General features: G+C 42.2%; 1 long non-coding RNA gene across 1 annotated transcript; it reads left to right on the forward strand.

Moving 5' to 3' along the window:
• Positions 1-5,136: 5,136 nt before the first annotated feature.
• LOC121663675 lies at positions 5,137-15,058 on the forward strand. The gene is made up of 2 exons (XR_006015712.1): positions 5,137-13,916; positions 14,525-15,058. It is a non-coding gene; the product is annotated as an uncharacterized LOC121663675 (long non-coding RNA).
• The last annotated feature ends 4,401 nt before the right edge of the window (positions 15,059-19,459 follow it).

Consider the following 19,459-nt stretch of genomic DNA (forward strand, 5'->3'; position numbering starts at 1 on the left):
TTCCAATTTTTTTTGTGTGGAAAGCTGTACTAGAGCTAGAATGTATATCTAACATTCTCAAAATAAACTTGGGGCAGTGCATATAAAACTGTGGATTAGTAAGAGCATCTTTGAGATGGTGGGGGGGGTGATGACACAAGAAAAACTGTTATGGGGAGCAAGCTTAGACTCCACTAAATCTGCAGAAACTTACAGATTATTCTCTCTTCACCTGGATGTAAACAACAATTGACTGAAAATGAAGGAAAGAGAAGTGTGGGCTGCTGATGCTTATTCCTTAGCCTCATTAGCGCTTAAAACATCCAGACCTAAACTCAAGTAGAAAGCAGCATTCCCTGTTCTGGAGAGACTGTATCATGGCTGAAGATAGTTGGTGGAGTAACAACTGCCCTATTTATTTTGGACTGTGCCTATCCTGAACCACTTCTGGCCTCCAAATGCTGGTGCAGCATAAACAGTAATGCCCGTGCTGTTTTGGGGCTAAACCATTTAGAATTTTCTAAATGTCTGGCTTGGGGCTCTAAAAGTGGCTGATGAGTGGCCAAAGCCATCCACTGTCCATCATGTACTAGAGCAGTTCTCTGAAACAGCTGCCCAGCTTTGTTGTCCCATGTAGCCACTGGCCTAGTTGCAGACATGATTTTGGAGGGAGTTTAAACCTGTTATACCTCTGAGGGTTGCCTGAGATGTGTTCTGGGGGTAGAAGCTTCTGTTGTTCTTACTAGTAGAGTATTTCTCTCCCTCAGTTCTAATGTGTGATTTGCAGCACAAATGCTCACGCCTTGGGCTCTCTCTCTTGAATTCCTCATTTGTCCTCTCATTCCAGCTAAAAATACCAAGGCTCATATAATGGAAAGTTATGGTTCCTTTCCAATTTCTTACACTACAAAGTTCTGTCTCTTTATGGAAATCACTGAGAGACAATGCTTTTTCAGCCTATTATTTTGCAAGAATGAAATTCTGATTTATTCTTTTCATCCCTGCTTGTCCTCTGAGTAATGGAGAAGGAATGAAATTACAGAGAGAAAAGGACGCATGAGAAAAGAACACAATTTCCAATACAGGTTATTTACATACAAGTGCCCTTACTGGTTATAAAAATACACATTAACTAACACAGGGCAGAAGTGTTTCAGAATTAATTTTAAAAAATTAGTACTATAAATAAATACTAGTGCTCAGTTCCATTACTATAACACTACTTACCAGAATGCCTGAATACCCAGAGATGTCCAGCTGGGGATATTTTTTATAATTATCAAGTTGCAGAGGGTGAGCTGTGTTTTCTGAATAGCAATTCTTCATATTTTCATCAGGTCTTAGACTGGCCAATCATAAATTAGGGTGAACAAACCCAATTAAGCATTTTTTAAAAGTTTTGGGCTAAGTAGATGGAATTGCCTCCCTAATTTCGTAGCATCTAAACTGAAGCAGTTCTGGGGTTTCTGCTGTTCCAGTTCTCATCACTGGACATTTTTATGAGTCAAGAAGCTGATGCAATTTATCCAAGTCCACCTGAATAAACAGAAAGGGTGCAAGATCTATCTAAAGCTTTAAGGGTCAAAGCACTTGAGTGGATGGCAGTAAGTAGCAGACCAAAGTTTTAAATTTCCAGCGTTACACAAGTGTCTGCAGATTTGTCCTCTGGTTGTTACTGAAATACATCCTCTTGACAAGAGAAGTCAGCAAATTAAGGCAAACTTAAATTAAATAGACCCTATGTCCTCATGCCATGATATCCAAAATTCTTTCCGTGACATGTTTGCCTTAATGAAATTGCATGTGGTGCTGGAGGTCACATTCCTCATTGTCTCCACGGTTTGGAGAAAAAATGTCACTGCACTGTATCCACAATACTTGTCCCCGGAGTCCTGTCTCTTACCAGCTCCTCCAGCTTTGAGAAAGCTGCTGACTGCCCACCTCTCAGCAATAGCAGAAGGAATTAAAAGTTTCCTTCCCCTGGGAGACATTTGGCCCTGCTCCTAGAGCCCCTCTCCAGGGTGGTGCCCAGCACTGTCACATTCTGCCAGTGCCCATATCCTGCTGCAGGGTGTCCTTCCACAAGGATGTGCTGCACCAGATGCAGGTCACACCATTAACTGACACTCACTGCACATGGCGTGGATGGGTAAGGCTCACAAATACACATAAATGCCATTGCTTGTTTCCATGGTAACTTTGATGCTTCAGAATGGAAAAGGCAAAAAATCCAGGAACAACAGGAGACCTGCAGGGAGGTAACAGCACTTCAATCACATATATTTGAGTTGCCCTGTGCTATTCTGCAGTGCCAGAAATCCCAGCTATGCCAGATGATCATGCTATGATGATACTCCAATGATAGTATGATTTCTGTATTTGCCCACCCCATAGCTGATTTTGCTATTTATTTTGTGTAGTTTTGGGGTTACTGTCTACACCAGGTATTAGGCAAACAGCAGTGGCATCGGTTGTGACTGCTATGTATCCTCTGAGGACAATATAGAGATCAGAGGTATGAGTGCTTTGAAAGCTATGCCATGCTTTATAGAAACACAGGGGTTTAGGTATGAAACCCACATGGGAGTACCATTGGGACCAAACAAGATAAGCATTACTCTACCTTTTTAAAGGTGTTTATCTTTGTAAAGTTGAAATGAACTTTGATCTCATTTAGTTGAGAGTACTTAATTGTTGCTGACCTCTCACAAGTTTAATGCCTAGTCATATAGTGTATGCATTTGTTTCACTGCTGAAAGCTCTGTCTGTCTTACTTCAGCAGCAATTGTGTGCCAAACTTCATGGGAAGAGTAATCTGGTACTGAGAGAATTGGTAGCTTGACAGTGTTTCAATCTCAGCAATGACCAAGGCTTTTATACTTGCAGAAATGTCAAGTCTCATCACCACCACCTAATCATCATCTTTGTCAAGAGGTCTCCCTCAGGACAAGGTAAATGTTAAGAAAAATCTCCTGTCCGACCATCCAGGAGCCACCCTGGCAGTCACACATGCACCACCTGAGCTGGGACCGAAGTCCTTTCACAGCTACACGCCCCACACTCAACACAGTCAGATCATGTTTCCTTACCTCCTTACCGACTCGTCCCCAGGTTTTCTATAGCAGAGTCTCAGACGTCCCGATCCTTAAAATGTTCTAATCTGGGTGCAATAACTAAATAACAAAATAACAGCTCGAGCTGGTGCCTCCGAGGAGGGACCACGAACAAAGGAAACCCTGGGCTTTTATCCCTTTAGAGTCTTAGCCCGCCAAGTGGGGGATCGTCGGCTCCTGCCGCGGCTCTGAGTGCCCGGTCCCCTGGTCAGCGCCACAGATTCCGGGGCCCTTTGTTACGCGAAGGGCGGCACTTCACGGCCCCTTGCCTGAGGCTCTTGCAGCTTGCAAACCGAGCTACCTGCACGAAACATATTCCTCAACAGTAAAGAAAGCAAAATATTTCGTATCTAGTCCTTAGATTTCACCGATGACTTACACTGCTCGTGACTTTCGCCTGTTCCCATCAGTTCAGTCTCTGCATACATCGTACCAGAGTCATTAGGAAGAGTATGAAGATGTGTCTTCTGAGGGAGTTGATTGCGATGCTGTCAATCAGTTTAGCAGTGTCCTTTCTGGACAGAGAGTGCGACTACTGGGGAGAGCCCACCTTTCAAATTACTGTGTTGTGTGTATCTTGTCCTTCTTTCCCAGAAATTACACTGGGTTTGAGAAATCCGACTACCTGTTGATCAGATCTTGCTTAGGAAGGAGGGAGAAGGAGAAACAGACCTAATGATGACTGAGCAATTAACCTGATTCACCCGCTAATCTCCTTTGAAGATGGGGACCTTGAAGCTGGTCTACAATTGAAGAGAAAACCTAAACCACTAGTGCAACTGGTCCTCTCAGCTGATGTGCTTTTAAAATTCCCTCTAATGCCTTCGTTACACAGCAGATCTACTGTTTCATATTTTTCTACACTGAAGCTGCTCTTCCTAGTAAATTGGTAGGTAGTAGCTTAACCTAGGGACCACAAGGCTTGGCTAATAGAAGTCAGCTCCAGCTGCATCAGAAAAGATGGAGACATTTCTTGCCACTGTTGGTGTGTGTTAAGAGCATCGAAGAATGAAAACAACTCTCAGAGGATTTACAGCCCTTGCCACACACTGAGTCACAGCACTGAGGATTCAATAACAGGAGCCCTCCAGGTCCTTGAAATGCTTCTTTCAATGAGCATCCACTCCATCACACCAAGGCTAAGTGTAAACAAACTTTTCTATCCATATACTTGTCTCGGCCACGTATTGGGTTTTCTGGATAATGCCACGGCAAACTCTGAAGGAGAAAGCAGTACAGCTGCTCCTTGTACTATTTCAGCATCGGGGATCAGATTAACATCCCCGAGGGTGGGATAGCTTAATCAGACTTCAGAGGGCTTGTCTGAGGGCTCTTTCTAAAAACAAGAAAATAAATTGGTACCTGTAGGTTTGTGCAATGAACACTGACATGGAAGAGGTGGAGAGAAGGACGGAGCTAAAGGGCAATGAGTGGGACCTCGCTCAGCTTTGGAGTGGTATGAGACACTCAGGCCGCGGCCGTGGGGGTGGCAGCAGACCTGGCTCTCGGGTGCTGCCGCCCTCCTTTCCCCGCCGCGGAGCTTCCGAGGCCGCCCGGGCACAGCCTGTTCGCTGCACGGCGGGGCAGGTGGGAGGGAGGACGGCCTGACGGGCGCTGACCGCGGCAGTGCCGCCCGCCATGGGGGCGCGGGGGCGGCCCCCGGAGCAGGCACGGGGCGCCTTTCCGCCGCTGTCCGCCCACCGGCTGCGCTGTCCGGGGGCGGAGGGCTGGGGCCGCCCAGCTGCGGGCCGGGAGCTGCAGGTGCGCTGCCTGCCGGGCACCGCTCCGTGGGGATCCCGCCCGTGCCTGCGGAAGAAGGTGCCCGCCGGCCCCCGGCGCCGCGCTGTGCCCCGGGGCAGTGCCCTCGTAGCGGAGCCGCCCCGCCGGAGGCTCGCAGTGCCCGCAGGTGCGCGGCGGAGGGCCGGCAGTACCTCCGAGACCCCGCAGAGGGCAGGGTCGCCCCGCGGCTGCGGCCGCGCTCGCTCCCCGTCCGCGCCGGGCCCGGCTCAGCCCCGGCCTCACCCCGGGCAGCGAGCGCGGGCGAGCCGAGGCTGTGCCGAGCCGAGCCGAGCCGTGCGGGGCGGGCGGTAAGTGACCCCTGGGCGTGAGCCCTGACCACCGCGGCCCGAACGGGCGTCCTTGTGCCCCTGCCCATCCTCCTGAGGCGGGCTCGTCACGGCACGGGTCTGGCGTAGCGGGATAGGTCCGTTTTGAAGAAGCCTGATTAACAGATTTTCATTCCAACAGTTTATGGTGAAGAGATAAAAAGCGATTTAAATTCCGTTTTAGAGCTACATGAAAGCAATATCACTTTAATGTATTTTTTAAGTTGATAATTGTTCTTGGTAATTAAGATATGAAATATTCACTAGGACTTACATTACATTCTAGGGACAGAAGGAAGAAGTGAAAGAATAGGATGCTATCAGATGACCTCTTTTGTGGTGGCTCATTTCCTTCCACTGTGAAAATAGTAAACTTCCTAAAGCTAAGAGCAAGGGAAAAAGTCGTTTTAACTATTTCAGTGAGTACTTACAACCTCTTTCTTAGGGGACCAGACCTTCTCTAACCAGTATTGTTTTAACTATGCAGCTCTAATAGTAGAGTGAGACTTCACATGACCCCATAGTCAGAGGTCTGAGTGACATTGGGGGGTGCCCTGTTTCTACTCTCACCTGCAAGAAAATGTTACTAGTGGAGATCAAGATGGCTAGACACAAAGATTAGTCAGTATTTCTGTTTCAATTCAGGTAGAGCAGGGACTAGAGGTAAAATTCTCCTCAGTCATGATAAGTAGCCTATGAACGTATCGGCTTTGTCATAAGCTTTTACTAATTGTCAAATTCACTCTCATTTGCCAGAAAAGTTATCTTAAGTCTTGTAATAGTCACCTTATCACAAGGTCTGACAGCTGTTGGAGAACAGCAATCCTTGCTAATGCCACATCTGTGCAAGATAACCCTGACAAAGTGCTAGACGTGACCCCAGGGTGGCTGGGCTGTATCAGCATTTGTGTGGGTGTAAACTGTGGGGGAATTAAGGCTCTTTGTAGCTCAGTCCTTTCTTTTAAAGGAGTAAGAATATACAGTCTCCTCTTCCCATTCCCTTTGATGTGGGCTTTGGAGGAATTTGGAGACAGCAGCTCTCAACTGCAAAAGGAGCCTTGCTTACAGAACCAGCGGTCTCTTGATGGCTACCTTTGAGTGGGCCATATACAAATATATGTGTATATGTATAGGTTTTGTGTTGGTTCTGGTCCTGTGAATGACCCCAGTCATGGGACAATCTTATTTATTGCCTTTCAAAGCTTGGCTGGAAACCATGGCATAAGGTTATTCAGTGTTGTCGGATTTTAGTGGTTCTTCATGTACCTGGCAGCAGAGAGTGGGAGTCCAACAGGTGCTTACAGGGGTCAGGCGGCAACTTTAGCTCTTACCTTTTATACTTAGATGCATTTAAGTACTTAATGGTCTTGGGAGTTTTAGCATGGATTCATACGCTTGTTTTCACTAGTTGGAAGTTCAGGTCAGGCTATTCTTTATGGGATAAAGGAATTAGTAATGTGATAGGAAAAGAAATACCAAGATTAAGGCCAAAATGACCTTAAAGCTAATTCAACAGGGTGTGGAATTCTGATTGGAATTGTTATTTGTGGCCATAATATAAGATATTGATTGGATTCTGAGTTATTTTGACTATCTTGTTTATATCTTTTAACAATAATAAAACTTCCTATCAGCCTCTGGTCAGTAGGAGTGGAAATAAGAAGTAAAGGCAACAAGGAGGTTTTAAAGCCTCTGACTCACTAGTTGCTACCCTTTTAGGCTTCAGTGCACAGCAGAGCACGTTCCTCAGAGACAAATCACCTTTTTCTTCTTTTGTAGCTGTTTCAATTTGACAAGAGTTCTTCTGAGACTGTGTTTATGTGTGACATGGCTGTAGTTCAGGAAGGGAGAGGAAATTTTAGTTAATTTCTGAAGACAGTGGATTCTGTGATCATTCACACATTTCTCAAGAGTGAGTTACATGGCTTTGTGGATGCCATGAAGGGTACTGGCTTCTCCTGGGGTAGTCTGTTAGTTCTGATGGCATTCAGCTGTGGTCCTTGAGTAAAAAAAAAAAAAAAAATCTCAGTAGGTGGCATAGATATTACAGATGCCTTTGTTTCTCTGTTTTTCATTGAGAGAGATACTTCCAACCAACTGTGTTCAGTGCAGAGATGAGAGGTGGACCAGAGAGCAACATCCCTGGGCAACATCCTAAAGAGGGTCCCCTCTCCATCCAGTGAAGATGTACTTCTCTCCACTGAGGGTATGACTGGAAGTCCAGGTAGATAATTTAAGAGCTCAGAGTTGGGTAGCACGTGTACATCAGGCCCTTCATCTGTTTGCAGGCATGTCCAGGATCATTTCAGGTTTGCTGCCTGTGCTGAACGTTGCTGTTGGGTAGCATGCTTAAAGGAATGAGGACATGGGAAGAGCAAGGGGCCTGTTAAGTCACGAAAGAGTCATTTTCATATGACTGAAAGCCCTTTTCCTCCCTTTTTCTTATTCTTCCCTACAGTCTGTGGACTGTTTTTAATCTTCTATTTGTTTACTGATGGTAATGGCCATTGGTACTTATATCAGAACACCCACATTTCATGTGACACCAAGAAAAAGCAATAGTTTGGGGTTCGGATTTTTACAATATTGGTTAAAGAAGTGTCTGTGCATAGTTCTTTATAACCTATTGTTAATGTTTATTTTAAAAATATTTTTCTTCATTCTAGCTACTTTGAGATGGCTATTGTTTATGCTTAATCTATGACTGCACTGATGTTGAGCTTCTGTTTTTATTTCTAGAAAATGTAGTAGAGTGCTATTCTGTTTATTTGGAGAAAGGCAGTATATTCCTGACTAATAAGCTGAAATAAAGCAACAAAGAACAGTGTCACAAATCTGCATAAAAGCAAAGTTCGTCAGTGTGAGACATGGTGTGGTGAGTAATTACTGAATAGCCAGGCCAGAAGGAAGGTTTTCCTTGGGTCTTTTAGGTAAAGATTTGCTTTTTAAATTTTTTAAAAATTTTTCTGCTTTAAACCAGCATAATGAGGAATGTTTCATGTTCAATGTAAATGACTTTTTCTTATTAATCTTAAGAGTGGTCTATAGGAACATTGTGTTTAATGAGAATTAATTTGGAGTTCAGTGGTTTTGTTTTTCCTTAAAACAGTATCTTCTCAATTTATGATATTTTCACTGCAAATTTTCTGTTAAAATAGAGTAGAATGGCACCTTCTTTGTCGTCTCCGTGGTTCTTCTAATTGTGCCTTTCAAGTATGTGCCCTCTTACTTCTGTCTGTTCATTTTGGCCTCTGGTTGCCATGTAATGGGGGATCAAGGTTAAAATGGTTTCAGGAGACCATTCTTAATGTGTAGACTCTCCAGGGCTGCCAGAAATAACCAACAATTAATGCAAGTACTGTTTTAATACTTGTTTGGAGTTGAGTCACACTGATACTTGTAGCATGAATTTGTAGCACAGGGAAAACAAACACTGTGTGCTTGGCACCAGACAGCTTCAGGTTTGAAGAACCATAAGGGAGATGTAAGTGGGTGAAACCCAGGAGGAGGTAGTAAATAAAACAAGACTGGATGGTAATCAGTGTTTGGTATGAGAGAATTAAACTGAGTAATCTGTGGAGGTGTTGGAGCAGAGGAAAACAAAAACAAAGTCAAAAGTATGCTGGAGACCATATGTGAAGTTTGATGGTTATTTGGTTTGAAATGTATTAGGAAAGCAAGCAGAGATGAACCTGTGGTTTCAGCTGAAAATAAAGTACCTAGCATGTGGCTGAGGGAGGGCAGAGTAATGAACCTCTCATTTTATCGAGCTGCATGGGTTGGATAAACAACTTGTAAATTAATTTGAAACAAGTATTATCCCAATTTAAGGAACAGTAGCTTTTAAAAGTGAAACTTATGATGTTCATTGTGTTTCTTGATTGCTTGGCTGAAGATGAATGGCTGGATTTCGCTCTCTCAGATCGTAAAGCTGCATTATGTGTTATCCTGAAATTAGGGGAAAGACATAACCAACAGGTACAAAGCGTAGGAGTTTCATAGTCTGGGAATAACTGTGATAATGGAAAGACTCAGGAAAATGCTTAACTTCTAGACAGTGTTTTACTGTTTGCTTACAGAGAGTAAGTATAGTCTCACTGCTACAACAGTGGAAACCATGAAAACCACCAAGGCTAGACAGAAAACCTGTGATTAATTTTATTATCTTAATAGTCATGTGGTGATTCACAGTGCTAGGGATTTTTCCATTTCAAATGGATTGTTATTTTACTTGCATACTTTCTAAGTAATAAAGCTGAAATTATTTGTAACAGAGCTCAGCTGAAGTAGATGGATCTATACCAGAAAAGGATTTGTTCCAGTTTCCTCTTCTGTATTCATTAGAACAATTGGGAAACTGTTATTTTCATGATGTAATGCACTGGTTGTTTTAAGAGCTAGTTCCCCAACAACGTGCTAATTGGTCTGAAATAGTGCAGTGCATGTGGTGCCCCCTTGGGGTTTGAAGTTACAGATGATTCTATTTGTTAGTGGCTTCAAAAATTAAACCTCTCATGAGTGTTTTAACTGTGCTTTTGTAAGAACTGAGTGAATAAGTGCATGATAGTTTGAAACACAGTGTTCAGAGCAATTGTTCTATATTACATGATTGCTGGGCAGATTGGACTTGCAGTGGAAATTTCCTTGCAGGCTACTGTGTTGAAGTTTTTGGCTCACCAGCACAGGGTTGCAAAGATGTTATAGAAGGTACAACATACATCCTGGTCTAATTTTGCAGTAAACTAGAAATGATTCAGAAACTTCTAGTAGAAAAGCAAGATAGATACTTAGAAAGAGGAGTGCAGCATATAAACACAGGCTTGAAACTTATTAATCGAATTTCATTTCACGTAATTTTTCTGTATGTTCTATTGCCAAGATGCTATGCTTTTATATTGACATGGCTTCACTACATTGTTGAGTGGTGGAAGAGGACTTGGAGAGAGTTTTGACTTTTTACAGCTTTGTAAAGGATGGTGAACACTTCAGCAGTTTGGAATTTAGATTGACAATTTTAACTGGATGTGCCTGAGCAGCTCATCAGGGACACAAAATTGATTAAGATCTTCCTCCCTCCCCACCTGTCCTCCCTCCCTCATTTAGGCTTCTGAATCAACTTGATTAGCTGAACAACTCAGTTCTTAAGTTTTCAGATTTGCTCAGGTTGTCTCCAGAGTAGGGAAGATGATATTGCGCTGGATTTCATTTGGTCCATGTCGGTGATTTCATGACTGTGAGAACAGGGAATGTGTTTTGTTTTCAAATTAAAGGTTATGTTTCTGTGTGGTGAGGTCCCAAACTCAAGGAGCAATTTCTAGAGTGATTTCTACAGTGAGCAAAAACCTACTGCGTGGTTGTGTGCCAAGATCAGTGGTTGCATTCCTGCTGCTGAGACTCTCCTGCCTTGGGACTCATCTCTGGGCTGAGTCTGCCATGAGAGACATTGAAGGTATAAAACCAGTGGGTAAGTAGATGTTTTACTGATGAATAATGATTCAATTATATAACTTAACTATAATATCTGCTAATGGGACTGAAGTGCAGAGTGAAAGAGGCATCATAGGCCGGTATATGTGAAATGTGAATTAATTCAAACAGTGTAGAGAACATTGGAGACTTCTGCAGTATTTTTGTGAGTGTTATATGTGCCTCATTTTAATTGCTTGATGTTATTCTGCCAAGCTGCATGAAATTAAATGAAAGGAAACTTACAATGGAACAAACAGGAAATGAAATAATAAGTGGAGTAAGATGTCTCTGGAGAGAATGGCAAGGGATTTGCAGTAATATTTGAGAAGTTATTAGATGTGAGAGTCCCACCCCTGTGCTCCAGCAGCCTTGTTTTTCTCACACCCATATAAAACTACATAAACTACAACGTGGAGAGAAGTGAAGGTGGGAAAGGCTGCATGCATGAGCAGCAGAGGCTGGATGCAGAGGCATTTGGAGTGGGATACAGAAGCAATGTTATGTTATACTTCTTCCTTCCCTCTCTCTGCACCCCTCACCACAGCGAGTTTGGATTGGATGGGACATAGCCACAACAACTGAAGAAATGATAATTTGTGAATATTTGAGTCAATTAAGTGTTGGTGTCCTACAGTGTTTTCTCCACCTATTCACTGAAGTTGGTGCCCATCATCCATCACTCCCCAGTTGCCCTTATACTTGAGTACGTCTCATTGTCCTCTGGCTGCTCTCCATTATTTGCAGCCTCCTCATTCATCCCTGAAATCACTGAGCAGTACTCCAGCTCTGCCTCCATGAATTTTTTGAGCCCTGTGCTGTAGGTGGTTGAACTCATGCTAGGCTCAGAATTTACTGGAGGAGCACTGTCAGACTGCATGGTCTGTGTTTCAGCCATATGACATTAGTCTGGGAGGGAGGCTAGTTTTGGCTAACTTGATATATTGTGGGCAAGATCTTCTTGCTGTGCAATCACCAGCAGCAATAAAGGCTTTTCTGGTTCCATCTTCTGTACAGTGCAGGTGCTGCTGTCATCGTTAGGGCTTGTTAAGCTGTTTCCTCTAGTGCTGCTTCACCTCTAGCCTTGCCATCAAAAATGGAAGCATTTGCATAGGCTACTTATCATTACATTTACTGATACACTGCCACCAAATGGGAGAAATTTGTCCCTTCATAAATGGAATTTTAGCATAATATGCATTGGCCAGTCTTAGTAGTTCTCTACTGTATAGGCTTTGCAGTGCTGCAGTTTGGTCAAAGCAGTGTTTTCAGCATGTTACTGTGATTTCAAGTATACAGAAAGAACAAGTCTGCTGGCTACCAGGCTGGATTATACTGTTAAGTTTTTTGAACACAATGTTTACATCTTAGCCAATGTACCTTTTTTTTTTCTTTTTTTCCCCCCACTTAATACAATGGAGTTAGCATTTTTGCTGACTGTGGCTCCCACTGGAGCTGATTGAGCTGGTATTTCTGTTCTCTAAGCCTTCTGTTTGTGGTTTCCATAAAGTTGAAAGTAGTTCTTGGTGCTGATTATGTTTTTTTCCTGCCCTAAAATTTCATCCCAATTTCATCTGTACCAGATAACCCTTCTTGGGTTTATTGAATCTTTTCCAAAATTAAAAAGAAAGCATTCTCTGAAGTTTTCTTAATTTGAAATGGTCTGTGATATTTCTGCTAGAGTAAACACCTTTTGCTCTACATGTAGTCAGTTTTTTGGAGTGAGTTTGATATGGGACTCAGGGCATCAAAGCCATTTGGCTTATTGAACTGTTAGATGGGAATACTCTTTTTCTGTCAGGCCTGTGAGCTCCCTCCTGGTAAGCCGTAGTAAACTCCTAAAAATTAGTACTGAAATTTTTCATGCCATCTGCCTTTTTATTTGATGTCTCTTTAAAATGTTTGGGGTTATTTTTAAAAATGAATATGTGGGAAAACATGCATTGTTTTGTCACTTGAAAAAGCCCCTTCTGTCATGGGCTTTGCAGGATAGGTTTGGCAGAAGTTGGCATTTTTAGAGGAAAATGCTCTGCTGCTTTTATTTAATTCTTGCCAAGTTTAGAAGTCTCTGAAAAATATGTGTCAGTAATAAAATTCTGAAAGCTTGCCTGTCATCTCTGTGCAATTAAGCAGCGGATGTCCCATCCTCGCTGAGCAAGCAAGAATGCTGCAGCCCAGGGTTATTGTGTGTTTGAACAGACCTCCCTAAGCAGCTCCTTGTTGCTGCAGGCTGAGGTTAAACTGCATCCTGAAACAGAAAAGGAGCTTCTGCCTCCAACGTACCTGGTGACCAGCAGGTTCTTTAAATGCAGATGAAATACAAGCCAGGCTGTGTCAGGAGGTGGAAAGAGGGGAAAGGAAGGTGGCAGGGAGGGATTTGGACACGGGCCCTGGTGACTCAGGGTGGGAAAGGGAGGGAATTTGCCTTGGAAGATAGGAGTTCTACTGGAAGATGCTGTCATTGCTCAGAGATGTCTCTGAACATCTTTTCAGGTCCTCAAACCTTATCCTTCCCTGGCTTCTATAAAGAGCTATGCAAGCATGAGAAAAGGATCCCTGTGAGAGCCTAAAGTCTGCCTTTGGAGCAGGGCTTGGGTACCAAGTTTTGCACATTGATTTCTGCTGGTCTGCACAACACAACCACTGCCACCACATGTGCACTTTTGAGTTCTGTTATGCAGAGATTAGTGTCTGTTGGCACTGAGATTGAGACACTTTTTGTCCTGTAAAATGTTCATGTGTACCTTATTTGAGCTTTGATTTTATATATATTTACTCCATTCTTTCATTGTTTTGGGAAAACATGTTGTTTTTAGTAGATGTAAATCTGAGACATGATTTAAATGGGATGAAAGTTATTCAAAATAGGAATTGTCTCGAGGTTTTTTTTCTTATGTCTTCAAATATTAATTCTTTGATTAATATTTTATGTGATTGAATTTGTAGTATGAATTTTACCAGTTCCATACAGGAGGCAGCAATTACAAATTGTGTGATCTAACAGCTCAACAGATCGAACAGCTTTGAATTCCCCCTGCACTGCTGTGTTAGACATCAGTTTCACAGATTGTCCTCATGGATCCTGCCCACCTGCTAAGCCTCACTGCTTTATCCACGGCTGCATCATTTCTAACCATGTCTGGTAAAGACTTGAGGCTTCACTGGGGCTCCTGCCAGGAGCCATATGTACACCTAATAAGTCACAGTTACAGTCCTGGAGGGCTTGCCATCTGAATGGAGAAAGACACAGCAGGTAAGTGACACACTCAAGCAGAGGAAAAAGAAGAGGCAAGAGTGGGATGGCTTGGTCAGGTGTGGCTTGGTTTGGTGTTGAAGTTGGTGGGCAGTGTTACCCCATCACCATGTTCAGTCTCTGCTGACACTGTCAGGTGCAACATACAGACCTCTGCAGGTGAAGCTTCTCCTCAGAAGCAGCTTGGCTTCATCCTCGCATCAGTTGAACAATGAATGCCCCATGGTTCCTTTTACTGAAAAGCTGCTCTAGAACCAAACCCTTTAGCAGTCAAATCCCTGTCATTTTGAATTTAAATTTATTTGTTCCCATATTAACAAATGGCCATGCATTCCTCATTGTCCTCTGGTTTGAAGGACTGTTTTTGATTTTACATTTTGGCTTAGACAAATCACAGTGTTTCTTACATGAAAAGGCATGGCTTTTACCTTATGAGCATGTTTAGAGTAGAGTTGTTGCTCCAAGTGTGCCTCTGTAGACACACCTGACATACCTTTGAGTTTCCTCATTGACAGACTGTTAGCAACACAGTTGCCACAGTGTAAAGGTGAGTACCAGGTAACCAGATTCAATTTGAATATTCTAGGTTTTGGTTTTTTTTTTTTTAGAACCTGGATTTCTGGAGGTTGAAGACCTAAGTCTGCTGCAGAAAACTTGTGGTCTTCTTCAGAAGGCTCAGTATAGTGCGATTCACCTCAAGCCTCTGGCCTGGCCAGCGTCAGGGCCCTTCTCCAAAACGGTTCTGAAAGCAACAACAGTTCCCTTGGCTGCACTTTCCTGGTCTCATGATGGAACCACACATAGTTTGGAATCATCCTGCACTCACAGTTCCTACAGGCACGGCATCTTGCACTGCTAAATCTGGTTTTGGGTTCATTGTCATGCTTTTCTTCCCTTCTGTTGCTCAACTCTGTCCTTAAAGACCACTTTGAAGGAACTTACTTAATAATGAGCTTTCTGCCTGGTAATTTCCCCTTGCTCTTGTTTATCCTTTAAGTAGTTTATCTGATTTATACATCTTATACTTTTGCTGACTAGTCCCACTTTTTCCAGTTTAGCCTATGTAGTATGCCAAATGATTTATTAAAATCCAAACAGATTGCATTCACATTGTGAGAATAAAATAGAAAAGAGACATTTTGGACTAGTGTGCCATGATCAGTCTTCTGTAATGCATTTGATCTGCCTTTGTTTTCCATTCTTTTGTCAAGATTTGTGTGCTATCTGTAGATGACTGATGCGTCTGTGCTACCAAAATGACTTTTTTCCCCTCTTTCCTCCCAAGAATAGGCACCATATTTGGCTTTCTTTAGTCATGTGGTACTACCTCATTTGATGGATTTATTTAATATCTGTGCTATCAGACTTAAAATTTCATGTACCAGTTCTTTCGGTGCTCTGTGATTAAGATTGTTCTGCCACCCAGACTTGACAGCAATAAGCTCTTTGGATTTTGCTTCTATCTCAGTAATTTCTGTTCCTGAGAACTCATTCTTATTAGCTGTCATGTGTCTGCTCCACTGTTCAGCATCAGTTTGGGTTTTTCTGAAAATGAGTGGTGATAGTAATTTCTTTTGGGAGTTATGTGTACATTTCACATGAAGTCTACCCTACTCCAGTGAAGAACTTCATGCTTCTTTCATGTGCTTACTGTGGTCATTTCTTTGCTGTTGCAGGGTTTTTTAGGTTTTGTTTTTTTGGGTTTTTTTTGGTTTTTTTTTGGTTTTTGTTTTTTTCTTTTGTTTTGTTTCTTTTTGTAATTAAAATGTGGCTAAAGGACTGTCTCATTATCTATATTCTCTTGGCAGTCTGTCTGGTTCATCTTCAGCAACGCTGCTGTTATCTGTTATCTGTCTCACGAACTCTGAGGACATACGTGCTTGTGAGTTTTAGGACAGCAGAACACATTCAGCAGTTACCCTTTTCCATGTGTAAGATCTCTCTTTACTGTTTCTCCTTGAAGTTATCTTGTGCTGGACCCTTCTCTTACCACAATTTCTTCCCTTGGGGTAAAAGCTGGTATAATAGCTCTGTCACTGCTTCCTTCAAGAAATTCAACATCACTGCACACATGTCATAAAGGGTCTCTGCTTCTTTAGTGACTTTATGGAAGTAAAGAAAATGATTTTGGGAGAGCAGAAGGATGATGTGGGTTGTCTTTCAAATAACAAAGAGAAGACAATGAAAGCATGTTTGTCTGTAAAAAGTACTGCAGACTGTAGGTAGAGCATCTAATTAATCTGAAGCTAGACACTTTTTAGTATTGGGCTTTCTCTCACATACTGAAAGAGAGACTCAATATTTCTGAAATATTCCAGAGCAATTCCATTGCCAGTGGTGCAGATCACAAAATAAACCCCGGAGTTTTACGGTGTTTTTTTGGGAAAGAATTTGATGCATTGATCTATCTTTCTGGGGTTTTTTTAAAGAAGTCCAGCAATTAGTAGCTTTGCAGACTTTCAGTGTCAGCTTTTTCTTTCTGAAGATAGTTCACACAATAAAGAGTGACCCCGTCTTCGAGTGGGTGCAGAAACAGCATGGGTTTTGAAAAATTGTAGCGAGCTCTAATTGCTCCATGCCAAGGATGTAACTATACAGTGAGTTTTGAATTAATCTAAACTGCACCGGTCTAATTCTGTGTGGACAATTCATAGACTCTTTGTTATCTTCTGAAAACAAATTGAAACTGCAAAGCAGCAGGGAGGTATTTTTAGTTTTCTTCTAGTGCTTCTGTGGAAGCACAGAAATTAAATAAGGGCACCTTGCTTAAAAGGGCACCGATAAAATTGTATGTGGTATGCTGCCATTGCTAGCTTTACTCAAATATCCATGTCTGCTGCCACATGTAAGATGCACTCACTGTGAACCATCCACCTGACAAAACTGTAGCACTCTGGAAGCTGAAGCAGTTTGTGACCTGAGGAGATAGTGCTGAGGGGTGGAGGAAGACGTCCGCATCTTTTGTCCTGGTGCAGGGATTCCAGCTGTCAGTGTGTGATCAGACAACAAAAGACTAAGCAGAGCTGGCCTTATGAAGAACCTTCTCATTCTGGCAGGGTTTGGTAGCACCAGTACTGTGAGATTCAGATTGAACTAAGCTGTTCCGGAGCCATCTCAGTAGTACTGCTGCTTCTGGACATTGCCTGACCATGTGAGTCCTGATAGGGCCAGGCTGGCTTCACAAAGAGCTGCTTGGCTTTCTAGGGTGTTTATCAGGTTGGATAATGAATGAATAATGAAATGAATCCAGATTTTCATGCTATGCTAATGCCAAGTTAGCCAGTCTTCCCAGAACTGGAGTGCTGAAGTATTCAGTGCAGATCCACTGGTGTCTTTGTAGGCATCAGAACCAACCTGTTGGGACTAAATCAGGGCAGGAGACAAGTGGCTGTGAACCTGAGCTGACTCCATGTGCCTTGTGGTTTTGCTCAGAAAGCCACAGGTTTTTTCCATAAAGGTTTGGTAGTTCAGTACCCTGGTACTGCAATCTCAAGTTTTTTTTAAATTAATTCCTGAAGTAACCAGCTGGGGAAAGCAGCGCTCCCAGGGCAAACTGCAGGCACTGTAACACAAAGGTAGGTTGGATCAGCTGGAACTGCAGTAGGTGGCTGTTTCCCCTTACCAAGGCTGCTGTATGTGGTTGTATGACTGCATTTTTTTTAAGATGACATTCAGTATGTTCTGGCAGGTAGGGGGGAGCCTATAGCCAGAGCTTTAAGCTACATGTTTTTAGCTATCTGTTTTTACTTAGTGTTTGGGAAAGGAATAAATGTTTTATTATGTGTCTGTACCATGTTGATATTATAGAAATTCTAGCTAGGCTCCAAGCATTCTGCTGTTTGCTTACTGGGAGCCAGCAGGACTAAATTAGATTTTGCCCTTTTTTTTCCACCATAGATGCAATCCTAGATGTTCTTCTATGTTCAGAATCATCACAGAAAGCAAATCTAACTAGCTCCCTGCTGTTGCAGGTCCTCCATTCCCATGTGACAGTGCCCTTGATCCCTGACTGTTTTTATTCCTCACCAGATTTCTGTCTTCCATTGTTCTGCTCTACAACTGGATGTTTTTGTAGGGTGTTGGGAAGTTTTAAATCTGTGCTGAATGTGAGCATGAAGAGTAGATGATTGTGGATGCAGAAAGAATGCAGTTACTTGTTTTCCATTTGAGTACCAAAACACAGTCTCAGTGTGTGTGCACAATGGAGTCATACCATACTCCTTTAGGCATGAGTTGACATCCTTACTAAGTTTTTACTTTTGTTTTCTTATGTCCATACTGCCTCAGTTTCAAATGGACTAAATTTTAGCCACTCTTCTTAGCCAGAACTATAAAATAAATTAGCTGTCCCTGTGGATGATTAGGCCAGACGTGTTAGGGAAACATGATGAGAAATTGTCACTGTGAGTGCTGTAGCACTCATCATCCTTGTTTATACATTGACAGAAGTAGATGTCCAGGAAAAACAACCCTTGTAAGAGCTCTCAGTTGAAAATGTTACTTTTACAGGTGCCTGTAACTGCCTCTTGCTGTGAAGAAACAGATTTGAAGCAACAGCAATTCTTCCAATTTCAGACACTGAAAGCATGGAAGACAACTAGATTTTATGGTCTTTATAGCTGGCTTATTTTTTTTCCCCTGTTAGTGGGAGAAAATGGTGCAGCAGTTTTGTAAACATTGCTAATGCTCAGTTTCTGGAGTGGCACTGGATTTGATAAAAAACCTTATCACAAATCCTGCAGTTTAACTCTACAGGAATCAATAGAACTATGAGGTTGATTATGTAAAAGGTATTTGAAAGGTTGGAGAGGATGAAAAACAATGTTTGCTCTCTTTCATTAAAGAAGAATCAGCAGCAGGATGCAGAACTTACTGTTTTACAATTCAGAAGTTTCAGGCTGTGGTAATAAATTAGGAGATCAAATTACAGCAGTGCTTTGATTTAAAAAAACAAAACCAAAAACCCACCCAAAACATATGGAAAAAGGGTACTATTGGATATTATAATTTCTTTTGCCTGAAAAATATCACTTTGATATATAAACAGAATCATTTATGAAAGAGAAGTTGCTGAGTTGTATTTATATTAGTGTGAAAATTTAATTTCTCTTCCAGTTTATTTACTGGAGGCCATCACAGTTTGTACAAGCAGCTATGCGTGTGTGATAATGACTAATAGGGTGGCTGTTGACGATACTGAATGTTTTAAAGCTGTTAGTTTAAATGCTTTAGGTTTATTATTAAAAATGAGGAACTAGATTCTTAAATAGATAACATACGTAACCTCAATAAAAATAAAATATAACATATTGGAGTTTTATGGAAGCTTAAACTAAAACTGTTTGCCAGCAAGTTTTTTTAATCAGATTACCTCTTAGTTGAAGTCTCTGCTCTATAATGTTTGGATTGCCAGAGACCACAGGGAATATCTCTTTCTGTTGTAATTAAATTGAACAGAGTCATGTTTATGTTACATCTTTGAAAGCCCCTCTTTGAAGGCATATAAGAGAGCCCCCTTCAGCAAGGGAAGTGCTGTAGGCAAA

The sequence above is a fragment of the Corvus kubaryi genome, unplaced genomic scaffold, assembly GCF_017639235.1.
Source record: "Corvus kubaryi isolate FWS band 111438036 unplaced genomic scaffold, C.kubaryi_AGA036_p1.0 129, whole genome shotgun sequence".
Classification (NCBI taxonomy): domain Eukaryota; kingdom Metazoa; phylum Chordata; class Aves; order Passeriformes; family Corvidae; genus Corvus; species Corvus kubaryi.